This window comes from Thamnophis sirtalis, unplaced genomic scaffold (genome assembly GCF_051295495.1).
Source record: "Thamnophis sirtalis isolate CommonGarterSnake01/CBP01778 unplaced genomic scaffold, rThaSir2_p1.2 scaffold_6, whole genome shotgun sequence".
NCBI classification, from domain to species: domain Eukaryota; kingdom Metazoa; phylum Chordata; class Lepidosauria; order Squamata; family Natricidae; genus Thamnophis; species Thamnophis sirtalis.
This window is the reverse complement of record NW_028261386.1, coordinates 15866833-15883742: the sequence shown is the minus strand read 5'-3', so window position 1 is coordinate 15883742 and position 16910 is coordinate 15866833.

Below are 16910 nucleotides of genomic sequence, written 5' to 3'. Positions count from 1 at the left end.
CCACGCCCACAGAACCGGTAGTAAAAAAGATAAATTTCACCACTGCCTTAGCCAGCATGCTGGGGGAGGAATTCTGGAGTTGAAATCTATACATCTTTAAATGGCTAAAGTTGTGTGGGGGTGGCAACTGCTCTAACCCTAAAGCTGCCCACCTCCTCTTACTCTCTTAACCTCCATTACTCCAGCCGCACAGGGACTATTTGAGGTAGTGTGAAAGCACGGAATCTGCCCCCTCCCCGCCTACACATTCTCTCTCTCACACACCCTTTCTCCATCCTTGAATTCTGCACACTGGCAGACAAATGGCATCTGAGAATGAAAAACAATCTACCTCATCAATGTGTGTGTGTTTGAATGCTCTATTCATCCCTCACACGGCGGACTCTCCTTTGCAAATAATGTCGACTTTTGTCCTGCGGGGCCCTTACCTGCCTTTCCCTCTCCTGCTGGCCACTGAGAAAGACTGAGCGATGGCAGATGAGTCGGCCTCAAGCCAGCGGGGGTAACCTGTCCTGGCTTAGGGGGAAGTGTGTGGCTTGGCTTCAGGTTTTTCTTCACCCGCCTCCCTTTCAGAAAATTGCAACAGGAGAAGGAGCATCTCCACCTTGGCAATGGCCAGGGAATGGACTGCATGCATATTTTAACAGTTTTCAAAGGGAGCGATTTTGGAATGGTTCAATGTGTACATACTGTATGTAGGCATATCTTTCAAGGTACAGGTAATCCTTGACTTAATAAATGTTTACTGTTGTTGGAACTTATAATGGCACTAAAAATGTGACTTACAACCAGGGGTGGGTTCGCCTAAGTTTGGGAGAACCCATAGCTAACATTATGGCCGGTTCGGAGAACCTCCAAATCCCACTCCTGGCTGGCCCCTCCCACCCCTCCCAGGAATCTCCATTTGGCCCATTTTGGATGTGACGTAAATGCAGGGCCCGCGCGGAGGCTCAGGGAGGGGAGGGGAAACGGGCCTCCCAGAAGTTTCAGAAGGCCAGAAACGAACCTCCAGAGCCCGGGGGAGGCAGTTTTCGCCCTCCCAGAGGCTCGAGGAAAGCCTCCGGAGCCCGGGGAAGGTGAAAATGCCCCCCCCCCATGGTGCAGGAGGCCAACTAGGCCACGCCCACAATTGCCATGCCCACCCAGCAACTGGGCAGAGAACCCATTGCTGAAATTTTTGAAGCCCACCTCTGTTTACGACTGGGCCTCATATTAATGATGGTCGCGGCATCCCCACAATTACATTACATGATCAACATTCAGATGCTTGGCGACCAGCATGCATTTATGATAATGGCAGTGTCCCAGGGTCCTATTGTGACCTTCCCAGCCGGCTTCTGACAGACAAAGTCAATAAGGGAAGCCAGATTTATTTAACAACTACACAATTCACTTACAATCTTCATCAATTTGCTTAACATAGCAAAAAGGTCTAAAATTGGGTGTGACTCATTTAACAATCATCTTGCTTAGCATTCTTGTCCCAATTGGGGTCATAAGTCGAGGACTATCTGTATGTACATTTTGCATTTTACTTTCATGCATTTCTTGCAATGGTGTATTGCTGATTGCCATAATAACTCTAGGCTTTCTGGTAGTTATTATTTTTGCTAAATGTTCCAGTATAGAGAAGTTCCCTGAGGATGAAAGTGTATGAAAGCTCTGAAGACTAAACCTCTGGTCCTGGTGATTGGATGCTACAATAATAGTTGCAAATATTTTATAGAATAACAACATTATAGAATTGGAAAAGACCCCACAGATCATGGAGACTAAGACTCTGAAAATAAGCTGGAAAACCACAACAATGACAACAGCAGCATAGTGGCATGATAACAGAAGCTCCACCTCTTTGTGGCATCTCTGTGTGTGACATCACAACGCACGTACAAAAGGGACAAAATTGGCATCACAATGACACAACACTGCTTTCATTGATCTGACTGCTCTTGTTCCTTTGGGGACACCAGTTATGATCAATTAAGCCGTACTTGAGAGATAGTTGTCTAAAGATTCCTAAAAAAAAACTAAAACCACCAAAGATTGAGAAACTACAATTTTTGTAGCTTAGTGTTTCTCAACCCCAGCAACTCTGAGAATTTTTGGACTTCAACAGAATTAGCCAAATTCTCAGGCAAATTAAGTAGAAGAAGCATCTGCCAAAAATATACAGACCTGAATTATATTTCAGGCATCTGATGCCTTCTCTTTTCCCTTTTCTGCCTTTCTGTTTTGTGCTACAGCAGGAAGGATAAAAAAAATCTAAAAATCTGAACAAGGCTTCAAACTGCATTACTATATAGCTACCTCAGGGAAGATAAGAATGAAATCTTTAGAAGGCCTGAAGTTTCTGTCCTCTGTGACTGAGATTTAATACTCAGATTTTCTTTATCCACCCTTTAATATTTTCTGATCTGTGACATGTCCTTTAGCTGGTAAGCCTAACATCTGATATTTAATAGGCCACTCCAAAGGTCCTTTTGCAAGTGAAAGATAGGGTGATAAAAATGCTATTGATTCATACATCAATGGGGACCTGAATATCTAAGAACATGGTTCATATCTATGGGGATTCTCAGTCATCCAGGTCGCAGTTTTCCCAAAGGTGCTTTTGCAAAAGGCAAGTAGACTTTGTTATTGTTTTTTATTTTTATTTTAAAACAAAGTCCAGTTGACTTTTGAAAAAGCTCTCTTGAAATAAGAAAAGAACATGTTTCTGTAAAGAGACCCTATTTTCTCTGTTGGGTTGAATTTGTTATTTAATCTGTAGACCCACATTCTGGTGAATCACACAATTACAGTTTTTGGTTATTTACAGATAGCTTAGTAAAACTGACTTCTAATTTAAGCTATGCCACCTGATAGAGGTTTTCCTTGGACCCTGTGCTCCTGAATAATTACAGACCCATGTGTATCTGTTTTCATACAACTTGGCTACATAATTAACAGGTAAATGGCATAGCTCTGGTCTAGAATTTCTGGATGAACGTGACTGTTCTGATTTTTAATTCCTTGATTTCATACTGCATTTTAACTTGCTGTATCTCTTTGGTTCATGGCAGATGCTAAAGTTGTGATAGCACATCATATGATTTCTTTGTTTTGCCTCAGTGTGTTGTGTGAATTTTGCTAAGTACTTTGTAATCTGCTAATAAATAATTTAGTTTGTTGTGTGAAAGCCCAGTCAGCTATGTCTTATTAAGTCAATCTAGGTTTAAGTGACAGAGTGTGATTCTCTGGGGAATGGTCTATTGGTTGAGTTTTAACCCTTCTGCAATTTTTAATCATGGGACTCATCTAAAAGCTTTATGGGGTTTAGGTGAATTATTAATCCAAGAGTAGATAATTTGAAAGGAAGATGTGTCTGTATATGTGTATGTTTACATATATGTATAGGTACACACACATATATACAGCATACATCCACATATAAAGATTACAAAACCCATCTAGCAGAATTTCAAACCCAATCATTTCTACTGTTTGCAGGTAATGGGGATGATAAGAATGCTGGCTGTAATGTAATTAAGCATTTAAGCATAATTCACAATTAAGCATTCAATCTTTCTGTTCCATTTCAAATGCAGTCAAAGGGTTAAATGCTAATTTATCTCTATCAGGAAAGAGAGGAATCCTAGCAATTTAAACAAATAAATTTAGTCTAGTTACAACTAATCAAATACAAGCGTACATAAACATCTAGAGATGATTTCACCTTCAAGTTTCATACCGGTAGATCCAGCCCTTCAGTTTTGCCTCATAGGCAAAGGTTTGACTCCAGAATTCTCACTATTTTTGTTACTTTTCTATAGTTAGTCAGTTGGTTAAGCCTTCAATGGTTTTAAATGTATAAAAATTCAGCATGTACCCATTTAACATTCTTGGAAATTGAATTGAGAATCTTCTGGTTCCAAGAATTCCAAAAAACATCACCAAAATATACTGGATATTCAACTAACTATTGGAAAGTGAGAATTTGTTGGGATCAAGTGCAATACAAGATAAATTTTCCATCATGGCATACACCTTGTTAAGACTGACCTGTTAAGTGTCTCCCTCATTGACAAATTATTTCACAAGTGAGCAAGATTTTCTTAGGATGACATGTCACTGGTGTATTTTCAATACTTGCTTATTTGCAATTCTCATCTTTAAAAGAGTTTTAGAAAAGTAAAATATAGTCCAAAAGTATGGAAAATTAATACCAATGCTACACATCAGTTCTATTCCTTTTAATGTCCAACTCTAGCCATGGAGAGTTGTACTTAGAATATGTAGGCTATTTTTTCTTAACTTACATAACTTTCTTAACTTATACAAGGTGGCATTTCCACAAATGTTGCAAATATCGAAAGAAAAAGGAGTTGTAAAGATCACCTACCTGTTTGCTATTCTGTTTTCCACTGTCGAAACAAAATCAGGGTTACATCCCAAAATCTATGAAGATTGAAGGGGAAGTGGGGGGGAAAGCAACTCATAAAAATATATTCTTTAAAAATTGAAGGGCAATCTGTATGCCAAGAAAACCAACCCCTTTTTCTTTGTCCTTTTTCTTTCCTTGCAAATTCTGAAGAAGCATGGAGGAAAAAGTCTCATCTATTAATCGCTTGGTTCCAGACTGTCACTGCAGTAACCTTGTATTATATGTACAGATATTTTTGGAGCTGGTAAAGCAGGTAATTAAGGCTTAAAATTAAATTGTATGGCAATCGTTCTCTTTATGCAGGAAGACATCTTCATTTAGTTTTTTCTTTTAAAAAAAAGACCATAACCATAAGCAAAGAGGCAGCGATTGGGAAATATTTCAGCCGAGACATTTCTGAAGGTACATAATTCTCTGATGAATGGGTCAAATTTCTAGAGAGGGCAAAAGAAATGCAAGAGGTGTTTTCTCAAAGCTATTGATAGAAAGTGAATACCAGATTAGAAATTCTTTGGAGAAAAATATGTTGCTGATGGTACTGCTGCCGTTTTGGGCGGAGGCATCATTTTTAAACAGGAAGAAAATCTAAATTGGGAGGAAGTTATTAATGATTATTTGGCTACAACCAACTTGGCTGGAATTTCTTGCATACCAATCTCATGCTAGTAAAAGAGAGAGAGAGAAGGAGGGAGGGAGGAAAAGGGAGGGAGGGAGAGAGAGAGAGAGATCTCCCATTTTCATTTGGGGGTTTATTTTGTTTCACTTAGCCTGCTTGCCTCTATGATGGGTAAAATAGAGAGAGACTATGAAATTTGGAGCTGACAAGGATTTTAAACATTGCAATAGTGGCGAATAGGATTTAAACATTTTCTGTAACCTTTTTCTTTACTATGTAACTGTTGATTAAATAGTATAATACATACTCCAACCTTAACATACAGCTACATTTCTGTTTGGTTATTAAGGGGGTTGCACCAGTAGTGGGTTCCTACTGGATTGGACCAGTTCGGCTGAACCAGTAGTGGTTTGGCGGCCTGGGTCGCTGGAACCAGCAGTGACCCAGGCCTGCCATGCCCCCAAACCGTTTCTCCTAGCAGCGCTGTAGGGGCCACCATCTTGTTTTTTGCTTCTACACATGCGCAGAGTAATTTATATGGTAGTGCGCATATGTATTGCGCGCATCAAATGCGCACAGGATGCACTCACAAGAGAACTGACAGTAGTCCCTGACGGAATCCACACCCAATTTTACGATCATTTTTGCTATAGTTGCTAACTGAATCATACAGTTGTTAAGCAAATCTGGCTTCCCTCATTGCCTTTGATTGTCGGAAGCTGGCTGGGAAAGCACCAAATCGCATGGGACATTAAATTGCACCTGAAAACCAATTTGGAACCAGTGCAGGGCCTACAGCACAGGTTGTTGTTAGCTGCGAAGTCTTGTCTGACCCATTGTGACCCCATGGACAACGTTCCTCCAGGCCTTCCTGCCCTCTACCATCCCCCGGAGTCCATTTAAGCTCACCCTTCAGTGACTCCATCCAGCCACCTCATTCTCTGCCATTCCTTTCTTCTTTTGTCCTCAATCGTTCCCAGCATTAGGCTCTTCTCCAGTGAGTCCTTCCCTCTCATTAGGTGGCCAAAGTATTTGAGTTTCCTCTTCAGGATCTGGCCTTCTAAAGAGCAGTCAGGGTTGATCTCCTCTAGGACTAACCGGTTTGATCACCTTGCAGGGCAAGGGATTCGCAGGAGTCTTCTCCAGCACCACAGTTCAAAGGTCTCCATTCTTTGGATTAACAGGCAGTTTGCTGTAATTGGCACCAATTGTACTAAAATCAGCTGAAAGACCATGCTTAGAACTCTTTAAAGCAGTGGTTGGCAATCCATGACCTATGGATCACATCTGGTCTGTCATCTGAAATCATCCGGTCTATAATCTCCAAAAGCCCTACATGGTATCGGACCTGGTTACTTGAGAGACCGCCTCCTGCCAGTCACCTCCCAAAGACCTATTAGATCCCACAAACTAGGCCTCCTCCGAATTCCATCTGCCGGCCAATGACGGCTGGCGACCCCCCCGGGGGAGGGCCTTCTCTGTGGCTCTCCCCATTGAGATCCGGACCCTTACTACCCTTCCGGCCTTCCGCAAAGCAATTAAGACCTGGCTGTTCCGGCAGGCCTGGGGCTGTTGAATTATCCAGCCCCATTCGAGGTTACGACTGTTGTTGAATTTTAAATTGCTGTTTTCTATTTTTATTTTTGTACCCCCTCCCCTTTTTATTGTTAGCCGCCCTGAGTCTTCCGGGAATAGGGCAGCATACAAGCCAAATAAATAAATCAAATCAAATCAAAAGAAATATATTTATCCAGTCTGCTGCCTCCTCAGTGGTTATTCTGGATTCACCAACCACTTCAGGGTGGTCAGAAGAAGTCCTCTACCTAACACTAAGCCAAGAAGTGGAGGAGGAGGACAAAATGGCAGCAGTAGCATGGCCTTCATTTCATATGCAGAAAAAAGGTTGCCAACCAGGGATGAAATTCAGCAGTTTCTGACAGGTTCTGAAGACCTGGTAGCAGAAATTTTGAGTATTCAGAGAACCAGCAAATATCTCCTCTAGGTGCTCCCAGGGTGGGGTGGGAATGGAGATTTTGCAATATCCTTCCCCAAGGAGTCTGGAGGGAATGGGGATTTTGTAGTATCAGTCCCCTGCCATGCCCACCAAGCCACAGCCACAGAACCGTTATTAAAAAAAAAAGAATTTTACCACTGTTGCCAACCCAACTGCCACTTGTAGGAAGTTAGCACCCACCCCTCTCCTAGAAGAATGAAATATCCTAGGAAATATTGAAAAGGCAGAATATTATATTTCCCTGGATAAGAAATGGAGAAACATGTTTTTAGGCAGGAAACAGACTCACTCTTAATAGCCCCCACCTTTGTCATTGGGGTCATTAAAAGGCCTGGGCCAGTCTATTCTACATAACAAAGATCCCCCTTCAGCTCCAGGTGATGGGATTAAGGCATGATAATATTAGCCCTTTACCCATCTCACCACAGGGCAGCTGGGAAGAAGCAATGCTCAACCAAACCTGGACTCAAAACACAACCTAGACTAGAGAGTTGTCCCTGCATGGCCCCATGGGACTCTGACAACCAATCAGAATACAAGGTCAAGATCAAAGGCCAGAGAGGGCATAAAACCAGGGACTTTCAGCATCTCTGCCTCTTTTTCTTCTTCACCCAACATCTAGAAGCATGTGATCCATCTTTTCTGTTCAGGACCTGAAGCCATGTGATCCTGTCCACCATTAAACCATCTTTCCAAGCAGCCTCCATGTTTCCAGTGTCTTCCCTGCCCCCCACACTTGGAACTGAACCCAGAAGGAGAGTTCTTCCAACAGGTGAGAATGGAGATTTTGCCCCTGCCACACCCACCAAACCACGGCCACAGAACCAGTAGTAAAAAAAAAATGAATTTCACCACTGTTGCCAACCCAACTGCTACTTTAGAAGATCTTTCACTCAATGCAGTTTTGGGACACATGGCCATCACACTGTCAGCACCTCAGTTGAAGGCAGAAGAAACCTACTTAGTGGAGAGAGAAAAAATCTAGGAACAACCCCCCCAATATCTCCCTATAAAAGAATCAGGCAGTAGCCAATACCTCCCATCTAAACATGCTTCATTCATACAGTACACCTATTATTAAGGGGTCAGAAATTTTCTAGCAGCCATGTTCTCCCTGCTTTCCTTGTTATTGTAAAATTATTATCTCTAGCAGTGGCTGTCTCAATGTCATCCTGTAAACTGGATTCGCGTAGAATTCGGCTATTCTAGCCATTCCACTTTATGCTCTGTCCCAGTTTTATAGTGTGGGAAGTTATCATCCAGCCTTCTCCCAGAAAAATGAAATATTCTAGGAAATATTGAAAAAGCAGAATATTTCTCTGGATGTGAGGAGAAAGAGACATGTTTTGAAAGACAGAATAGTTGCCTGTAGCTTCCTGCCCATCCCCACTGTTAATGGGCCATTAACACTGCCGAGCTAGTCCACTTTACATAATAAAGACTTCACCAGCAGCTTTCCAGCTACAGGAAAGCATGATAATATTGGCCCTTTACTCAACTGGCCACATGGCATCTGAGAACTCAACCAAACCTGGATTCAAAACACAGCCTAGAGAGTTGCCCCTGCATGGGCCCATGGGAGTCTGACAACCAATCAGAATACATTTCTTACACAGGAACAGGAAACAGAGAGGTGGGACTGAACAGGTTATAAAAAGCCTAGCAAGCCCCTCCCTCAGCCCTTCTCTTCTTCTCCACCAACATTGAAGCATGTGATCTCCTTTTCTGTTCAGGGCTCAAGCCATGTGGCCCTGTCCAACAATAAACCATCTTTCCAAGCAGCTTCCATGTCTCCAGTGTCTTTTCCCCCACTTGGAGCTGAACCCAGAAGGACATTTCTTTCATCAACAGCCGGGTGAAAAAAGTTAAGAAGAGAGAGAAATCCTAAATCAAAGCTCTATCTCTCAAGAAATACTTCCTGTGGCTCCTGGCTCGGCCAAGTGGCTTTTCTTAACCAGAATGGGGAGATGATAAATTCCTGCCTAAATGTTACTTTCTTTTTCCCCCTGCTGATGAAATCCTCAATATTCCCTCTTGGTCTTTGGAATAGCTGCCAGTTACGTGACATTGAAGAAAGCCAAAATACACTACTAGTTTGTTAATAAGGTCAGCCTTTCTCTACACACACACACAGACATCGGTCCTTGTGGCATTTTTCCCTGCCAAGTATAGTCTACGTGCAGTTTGTGATGCTCCTCTATAAGCCACATTAAAAATGAAAAAGGATATGTGAAGGAGTTTCAGGAAGAGAAATCGCTTTGCATCAAAGGAAATCATTGCTCCATCAAGCGGGCACTGTTTGCCCTGACTACCTACTACCAGTGGGGTTCACAGAGGGAGGAAAGCAAAGGCAAACGGTGAAGGCCATTTTCCTCGGGTATGTGCTTCATGGTGCTGCATGCATGGATAAAAAGGGGCGGAGGTTGTCTTGCAATGGTACAATGTGACTTTTATTTATTTAGTAGCCAATAACTCAGCATTGCCTGGGTATTTATTTATAGTGGGAAAATGTCCGGACCAAACATAATTTCTAATGTTGGATTTTCCCCCTTACCAGAGGGAGCCTCCTTGTGGAGTACTGTGAAGCTGTTACTATGGCAACTCCACTGTGCTATACAGTAGAAGCCATTTTACGGCAGTATAGTAGAAGCCATTTAAAGGCATAACAGGCTGCATCTTAACAGAACACCCCCCCCCCAATCCGAGGTGTCTTGCCCCCACAGTATTTGTCTCCAGAATTTTGGGCTTAATTGTGGTCATAAGTTGACAATTACTCATATTGTAAAGTTTCAAGTTGTATTAATTCAGGACAGATCTCTATGCCGTAATGTTTATATGATTAAAAGTTAACTTTTGTTTGATGGCCAAATATGGCTTTTTCAGGCTTGTGCCTCGGTGTGCATATTTTCCAATGAGACAAGACAGACAGAGACAGGAAGATCATTTTATTACAATTTAGCAGAATAGTTAGACAAAAGGGATTCCTCATTCAAAGAGGGAATCCCTACCTTTAGCTTACATCCCCTTTTATAGTTAACATAGCAAACATAACAAAGAGGTCTGAAAGAGGAAGGTTGATTGGACAGGTGTTGGAAGAAATGTCCTTCTGGGTTCAGTTCCAAGTGTGGGGAAAAACACTGGAAACATGGAGGCTGCTTTGAAAGATGGTTGGGTGAAGAAGAAAAAGGGGCAGAGATGCTGAAAGTCCCTGGTTTTATGCCCTCTCTGGCCTTAGATCTTGATCTTGTATTCTGATTGGTTGTCAGACTCCCATGGGGCCATGCAGGGGCAACTCTGTAGGCTGTGTTTCAAGTCCAGGTTTGGTTGAGCATTGCTTCTTCCCAGGTACCCTGTGGAGAGATGGGTAAAGGGCTAATACTATTGTGGGAAGTTATCACCCAGCCCTCTCCCAGAAAAATGAAATATCATAGGAAATATTGAAAAGGCAGAATATTTCTCTGGATATGAAAAGAAACATGTTTTAAAAGACAGAATAGTTGCCTGTAGCTTCCTGCCCATCCCCACTGTTAATGGGCCATTAAGAAGGCCAAGCTAGTTCACTTTACATAATAAAGACTTCTCCACCAGCTACAGGGAAGCATGATAATATTGGCCCCAACTGACCACATGGCATCTGAGAACTCAACCAAACCTGGATTCAAAACACAGCCTAGAGAGTTGCCCCTGCATGGGCCCATGGGAGTCTGACAACCAATCAGAATACATTTCTTACACAGGAACAGGAAACAGAGAGGTGGGACTGAACAGGTTATAAAAAGCCTAGCAAGCCCCTCCCTCAGCCCTTCTCTTCCTCTCCACCAACATTGAAGCATGTGATCACCTTTTCTGTTCAGGGCTCAAGCCATGTGGTCCTGTCCAACAATAAACCATCTTTCCAAGCAGCCTCCATGTCTCCAGTGACTTTTTCCCCACTTGGAGCTGAACCCAGAAGGACATTTCTTTCATCACTATCATGCCTTAATCCCATCATCCTGGACCTGAAGGGAGTAGATCTTTGTTATGTAGAATAGACTGGCTCAGGCCTTTTAATTGCCCATTGACAGAGGTGGGGGCTATTAAGAGTGAGTCTGCTTCCTGCCTAAAAAACATTTTTCTTCATTTCTTATTCAGGGAAATATAATATTCTGACTTTTCAATATTTCCCAGATATTTCATTTTTCTAGGAGAGGGTTGGGTTTTAACTTCCTAAACAGGATAATAGCACACATGTTTATTAAAATGAGGTCTGAAGGGGAATACATTGTAAGGAGAAAGGTTGTTTAGGGTTCCCAAAAGAGATAAGACAGACCCCAATTTGTACTAACAAACTTTTCTTATCAGGAGCTAGTCTCCAGCTTGTTTATCAGTTAAATGTTAAAAACTAATAAATCTTGAACATCACTTTAAAAGAAAGAATATACATCAGATTAAAATACAAAGTAGCTATTTTAGTTAACAAATAACAAAACCCATGTTATTTGTCCCTTATGTTACTTTAAAAGCTTTTTTTATTGAAAATAAACACAGGAATGTAAAAAATTCTATCAATATGAATTGTCATTTGTGATGTTAGCTTTACCAGTATAAGATTATTCAAAAGAAGCTATGTATACACAATGGTCTGGATACTTTGGAGTTTGGAAATAGCTTTGGTTAATTTGGAAAACTAAGTATGGTTAGAACCTAGATGGAAAGCCACTAAATCAGGGGTCTCCAAACTTGGGAACTTTAAGGCTTGTGGATTTCAACTCCCAGAATTCCCCAGACAGCTGGCTGGGGAATTCTGGGAGTTGAAGTCCACAAGCCTTAAAGTTCCCAAGTTTGGACATCCCTGCACTAAATGATATCAACACTACAGGCTGGTCTTGGAAGAAATAAAAATCCCCTCAAATTTCTTCCACAACTGCCAAGAAAACTACTGTATAACGATGCCTCCATGAAATCACTAGGAGGCCACTTGGTTTGAAATAAGTAAAAACTCCTTATTAAGAGGGGAAAAAAGGCAAAATCGACATTCCAATCCAGTCTATTATGCCACTCCCAGGATGCACCGCGGTAAAAAGACCACCCCGACTTCGCGGGAGGGCAGTAGGAGGGACCGTGGGCTTCAAGGACTACATTTCCCGTGAAGCTCCGCGTCACGTCCCCAAACATGGACGTCGAGCAGAAAGGGGTGGGACCGTGGCCTTCAAGGACTACATTTCCCGCGAAGCTCCGCGCCATGTCCCCCAAGATGGGCGCGTCGAGCAGGAAGCGGAGGAGAAGGCTGACGCGTGCGCATTTCCGTCACCCGGAGGAGGCGATGCGGGAATTGTTAAAAAGCCGCCGCTTTCCCCCTTCTAGAGTGTTTTTCCGGTAGCCGCTTCAGGTGAGGCCTCGGGTGCGTGTGGGGGGATGGGGTTGAGGGGTTGATAGCGGATTTCTTTCCAAGGAGGGGAGGGGTAGAATAAATTTCCGAATTCTCTGCCGAAGGAGGATCTTGCAGAAGGCTTTTTAACCACCTTTTCAATGGAGGTGCAAGGAAGGGGAGGGGACTGTTTGGCCTCGTATGTTGCCTTACTTCCCAAAAACTAGGGGGAGAGAAAGGGGGTGCCTGATTCTTTACCTCCTTTCCCCTCCTCATATTTTGACAGTCACTCCCGTAGTTGCTTAAAGCAGAGATCTCCAACCTTGGCAACGTTAAGCCTGGGGGACTTCAACTCCCAGAATTCCCCAGCCAACTCTCTGTAGTGGAAATGTATGTCTGGATCAGGTTTCCTAGTTGCCAGTCAGCACATTCACAGTGTTAACTCTTGCCAAAAGAGGGGTGGCCTATTGATGATTATATTTTTATCCTGTCCATCTATCTACAGTGATCATACAGTTTATTTTTTTAAAAACAGCTCTTTATTATGTCCTTTAAATTAATTACTTTCTGGCTTTTGCTCTTGAATTTTCCTTTGTAAATCAAAGTAATAATTAGTTTTATCTTTTATGCGCCTGTTTTACATTTGCCCCTTTTTCATATTTCTCCTCTATTTTTTTCTCTAAGAAAATGTGGTCACTGTGCCTGCACATTGTGTTTGTGTGTGTGTGTGTGTGTGAGAGTGAGAGAGTGAGTAAGTGAGTATGAACTCAAGGCAGCAGACATAGTTAATATTCGTGCCTCCTGTTTTCCCCACAACCCTATGAAGTGGGTTGGACAGTTGTTTTGCTGTCTCTTACGCCAAAAGGAATTACTGTATATTTGGTAATTTGACCTTCCTTCCCAGCTGTGGGTTTGTGTAAAGAAGCTGTGTTTGTGTAAGAATGGGTATCTTTTCTGTTTCATAAAAGGAGATGATTAAGCTTGTGGTCATAATAACAAGCACGTGGTATTTTGTCAGTTAATCTTACATTCTTTGATTGTTTTCTATAAATTATTATAAGACTTTTATTTAAACATGCAAGTGTGTAAACTATTTGGTAATTAAAAAAGGTGTGTGTCAGATTTCCTCTCCTAAAGTAAAGAGTATATATGAGCTAACCTCAATGCCTAGAGGTACCATTTTCTGAGTATTTGCTGCTGAAGATTATGACTTTGCTCCAAAGTAGCTTTTCTTGATAGTTACAGGCCACTAGATAGACAGTCTTTCCTCTGAACCATTAGGGCGGTTAAAATCTGCTGGTTTTGCCATTAGCTTTTTAGCACAGGTCATGTCTGAATTCTCTGAATTCCCCTGCTTATGTTCATATAAAAATGTAGAGGGATGGGAAAGAAGAAGAAACGGCTATCATGGCAACATTTTCCCAGTTCTTGCTACTCCAAAGTATGTCTTTTGTATTGTAATCTCCAGTCAACATGAAAGGTGGGAAACAGGACAATGTGCATTTTTTCTCTTGAAGGCTTCAGGACTCATTTCCAAAAAGTAATGCATCATAAAAATGGTGGTAATTGGCTAGAATCTGTTGCCCAGGTTATTCATAACGTACAGTGAATAATCAAATACTCCCTGACCTTTTATAATGCTCAGGGATTGTCATTTTAATGAACCAATTTAGGTACTTAGTTTGAATCACTTGGCAAATTCCTAGTGATCCATTGCACTGAGTCATACAGTGGGCTAAGAAATGGTTTGTGTAATAATGGTTCTTAAACCAAAAACAATCATTTACAGTACGTGCTTAACCAAAACTACTCTGACCATACTATGGCTTAGGACAATATGACTATCTTGGATAAATATTGGTGTTTTTCATAGATTTAAAAATGGCATACAGTTACCCCTCAGCCCTCAGCCATTGGTTTATATCCCAACCTTCATAATGTATAAGGTGGTTACAGAATTAATCCATAGGCACAGTAATACTGAATTACCTTGGAGCAAGTGAGGCAAGCATTACTGTGTCCTCACCTGGTTTGCAATAACCAGGCAACCGAGTGAGGAAACTATAACATGCAGTATTTTCTTTCCGCTTTGTATGGATCCCTTTGTAAGTTAGTCATGGTCTGTTTGTCTATGCTCGTTATGAGATAGGTCAAACTAGGCTAAGATCACACAGCACACCCACTCTGAGAACAATTAACCAATGGAACAACTTGCCTCCTGGAATTGTAGGTGCTCCATCACTGGAGATTTTCAAGAATAAACTGGACTAGAAGGCCCTGGAGGTCCCTTCCAGCCCTATGATTCTACGATTCTATTTTGTTTTGATTTATGTGAGCCCAGCACATCATATATTTTTGAGCAGATCAATATTTTTAGAGTTGCTTTTTGAGTGTTGCTATAGAGGAAAGCAAACTAATTGTTAAGTATTTGCATATACTTAAGCAATATAGATTGTTTGCTCTGTTTGTTTGTTAGATATCATTGAGTACAATGTCCATTCTGAGTATAATGAGCCAACAGAGATTTTTATGTAAACAGCTGAGCTATAACTCTTGCGCATTCTTGGATGCTGTAAAATCTAGGAGTTGAAAGATTATTAAGAAAATGCAAACTAAACTCTTTCATCCCATAGGGGAGAACGATGCACAGAATTAGGTATACGTTGTGATATACGTCATGAATATGATGTAGCAGTTTTATTGCCAGTTCTTTAGAATATTAAAAAGTGCATCTGGATTTTCTCAGATTAAATTAAAAGCAATTAGTGCTGGCTGCATTTGAATCATTCAGAAGTAGCCCTGTAGAGGTAGTCCTCGACGTACGACCACAATTGAGCCCCAAATTTATGTTCTTAAATGAGACATTTGTTAAGGAAGTTTTGTCTCTCTTTACAACCTTTCTTGCCACAGTTGTTAGGTGAATCACTGAAGTTGCTAACGTTAGTAACTCAGTTGTTAAGTGAATCTGGTTTCCCCATTGACTTTGCTTGTCAAAAGGTCGGAAAGGCCTTAGGGCACAGCAACGGTCATAAATATGAACCAGTTGCCAAGCATCTGAATTTTGATCCCATGATCATGGGGGCTGCTGCAAAGGTCATAACTGTGAAAAATGGTCATCGGTCCCTTTTTTTCAGCGCCGTTGCAACTATGAACGGTCATTAAACAAACTATTGTAAGTCGAGGACTACCTGTATTACATTGCTATCACACCACTGAAGACTACAATGAATCAGAATTACACGCAGTTTTCAACTTACGACCATTGATTTAGCAGCCATTTATGAAAGGTGTACTTCTCCTAGTGCTAGGGATAGTTAATTTAATAAACTGTTGCAGCAAAGACCTAACTTTCCCGTTCTTTCTCACTGCTACTTACTCACCTTTTCCCCCAGCAGCGATTTATATGATTAATGTTCCAGGAATAGAATAATGGGCTTAAATTACAGGAGTGGGGGATTATGGTTGAATGATAGGGAAACTTTCTAGCTGTAAGTACAATTCCAGCAGCAGAAATAGAATCAGATTTCCAGAGAAGTAGAAAGTATATTTAAGCTAAGGTGACCAGATTTTAACATCGGTAAAGCGAGACACCATTGACCGGGGGGGGGGGGTGTTCTTGATTAATTTTTTTTTTAAAAAATCGGGACTTTTTTAAAACAACGCGGGACAAATTGCTAAAAATCGGGACTGTCCCGCCAAAAGCGGGATGTCTGGTCACCTTAATTTAAGCAGACATTGTAAAGACAGCTCTAAGACCTAGATCAGGACTGTCCAAACTTGGGAACTTTAAGACTTGTGGACTTCAACTCCCAGAATTCCCCAGCCAGGGATGTGGCGCGGAGCTTCGTGGGAAATGTAGTCTTTGAAGGCCATGGTCCCTCCCCTTCCTGCTCGATGCCCATGCTTGGGGGACGTGGCGTGGAGTTTCACGGGAAATGTAGTCCTTGAAGCCCACGGTCCCTCCTATTGCCCTCCCGTGAAGTCGGGGCGGTCTTCTTGCCATGGTGCATCCTGGGAGTGGCATAATAGACTGGATTGGAATATCGACTTTGCCTTTTTTTCCCTTTTAACAAGGAGTTTACACATTTCAAACCTACTGATTTCATGGAGGCATTGTTATACAGTAGTTTTCTTGGCAGTTGTGGAAGAAATTTGAGGGGATTTTTATTTCTTCCAAGACCAGCCTGTAGTGTTGATATCATTTAGTGCAGGGATGTCCAAATTTGGAAACTTTAAGGGTTGTGGACTTCAACTCCCAGAATTCCCCAGCCAGCTGTCTGGGGAATTCTGGGAGTTGAAGTCCACAAGCCTTAAAGTTCCCAAGTTTAGACACCCCTGACCTAGATAGATCATTTGTATTAGCAGACTGTAGCTCAGGAATTAAAGAGCTAAATAAAATATGTCTTGGAAGAGGTGATACTAATCCAACTCATGCACTGTAGGTCAGCTGCTAACAGCTGAGAAATAATGGTTAGCATCTCACGATTCCTTTCCTTTTCCACCACAGGTG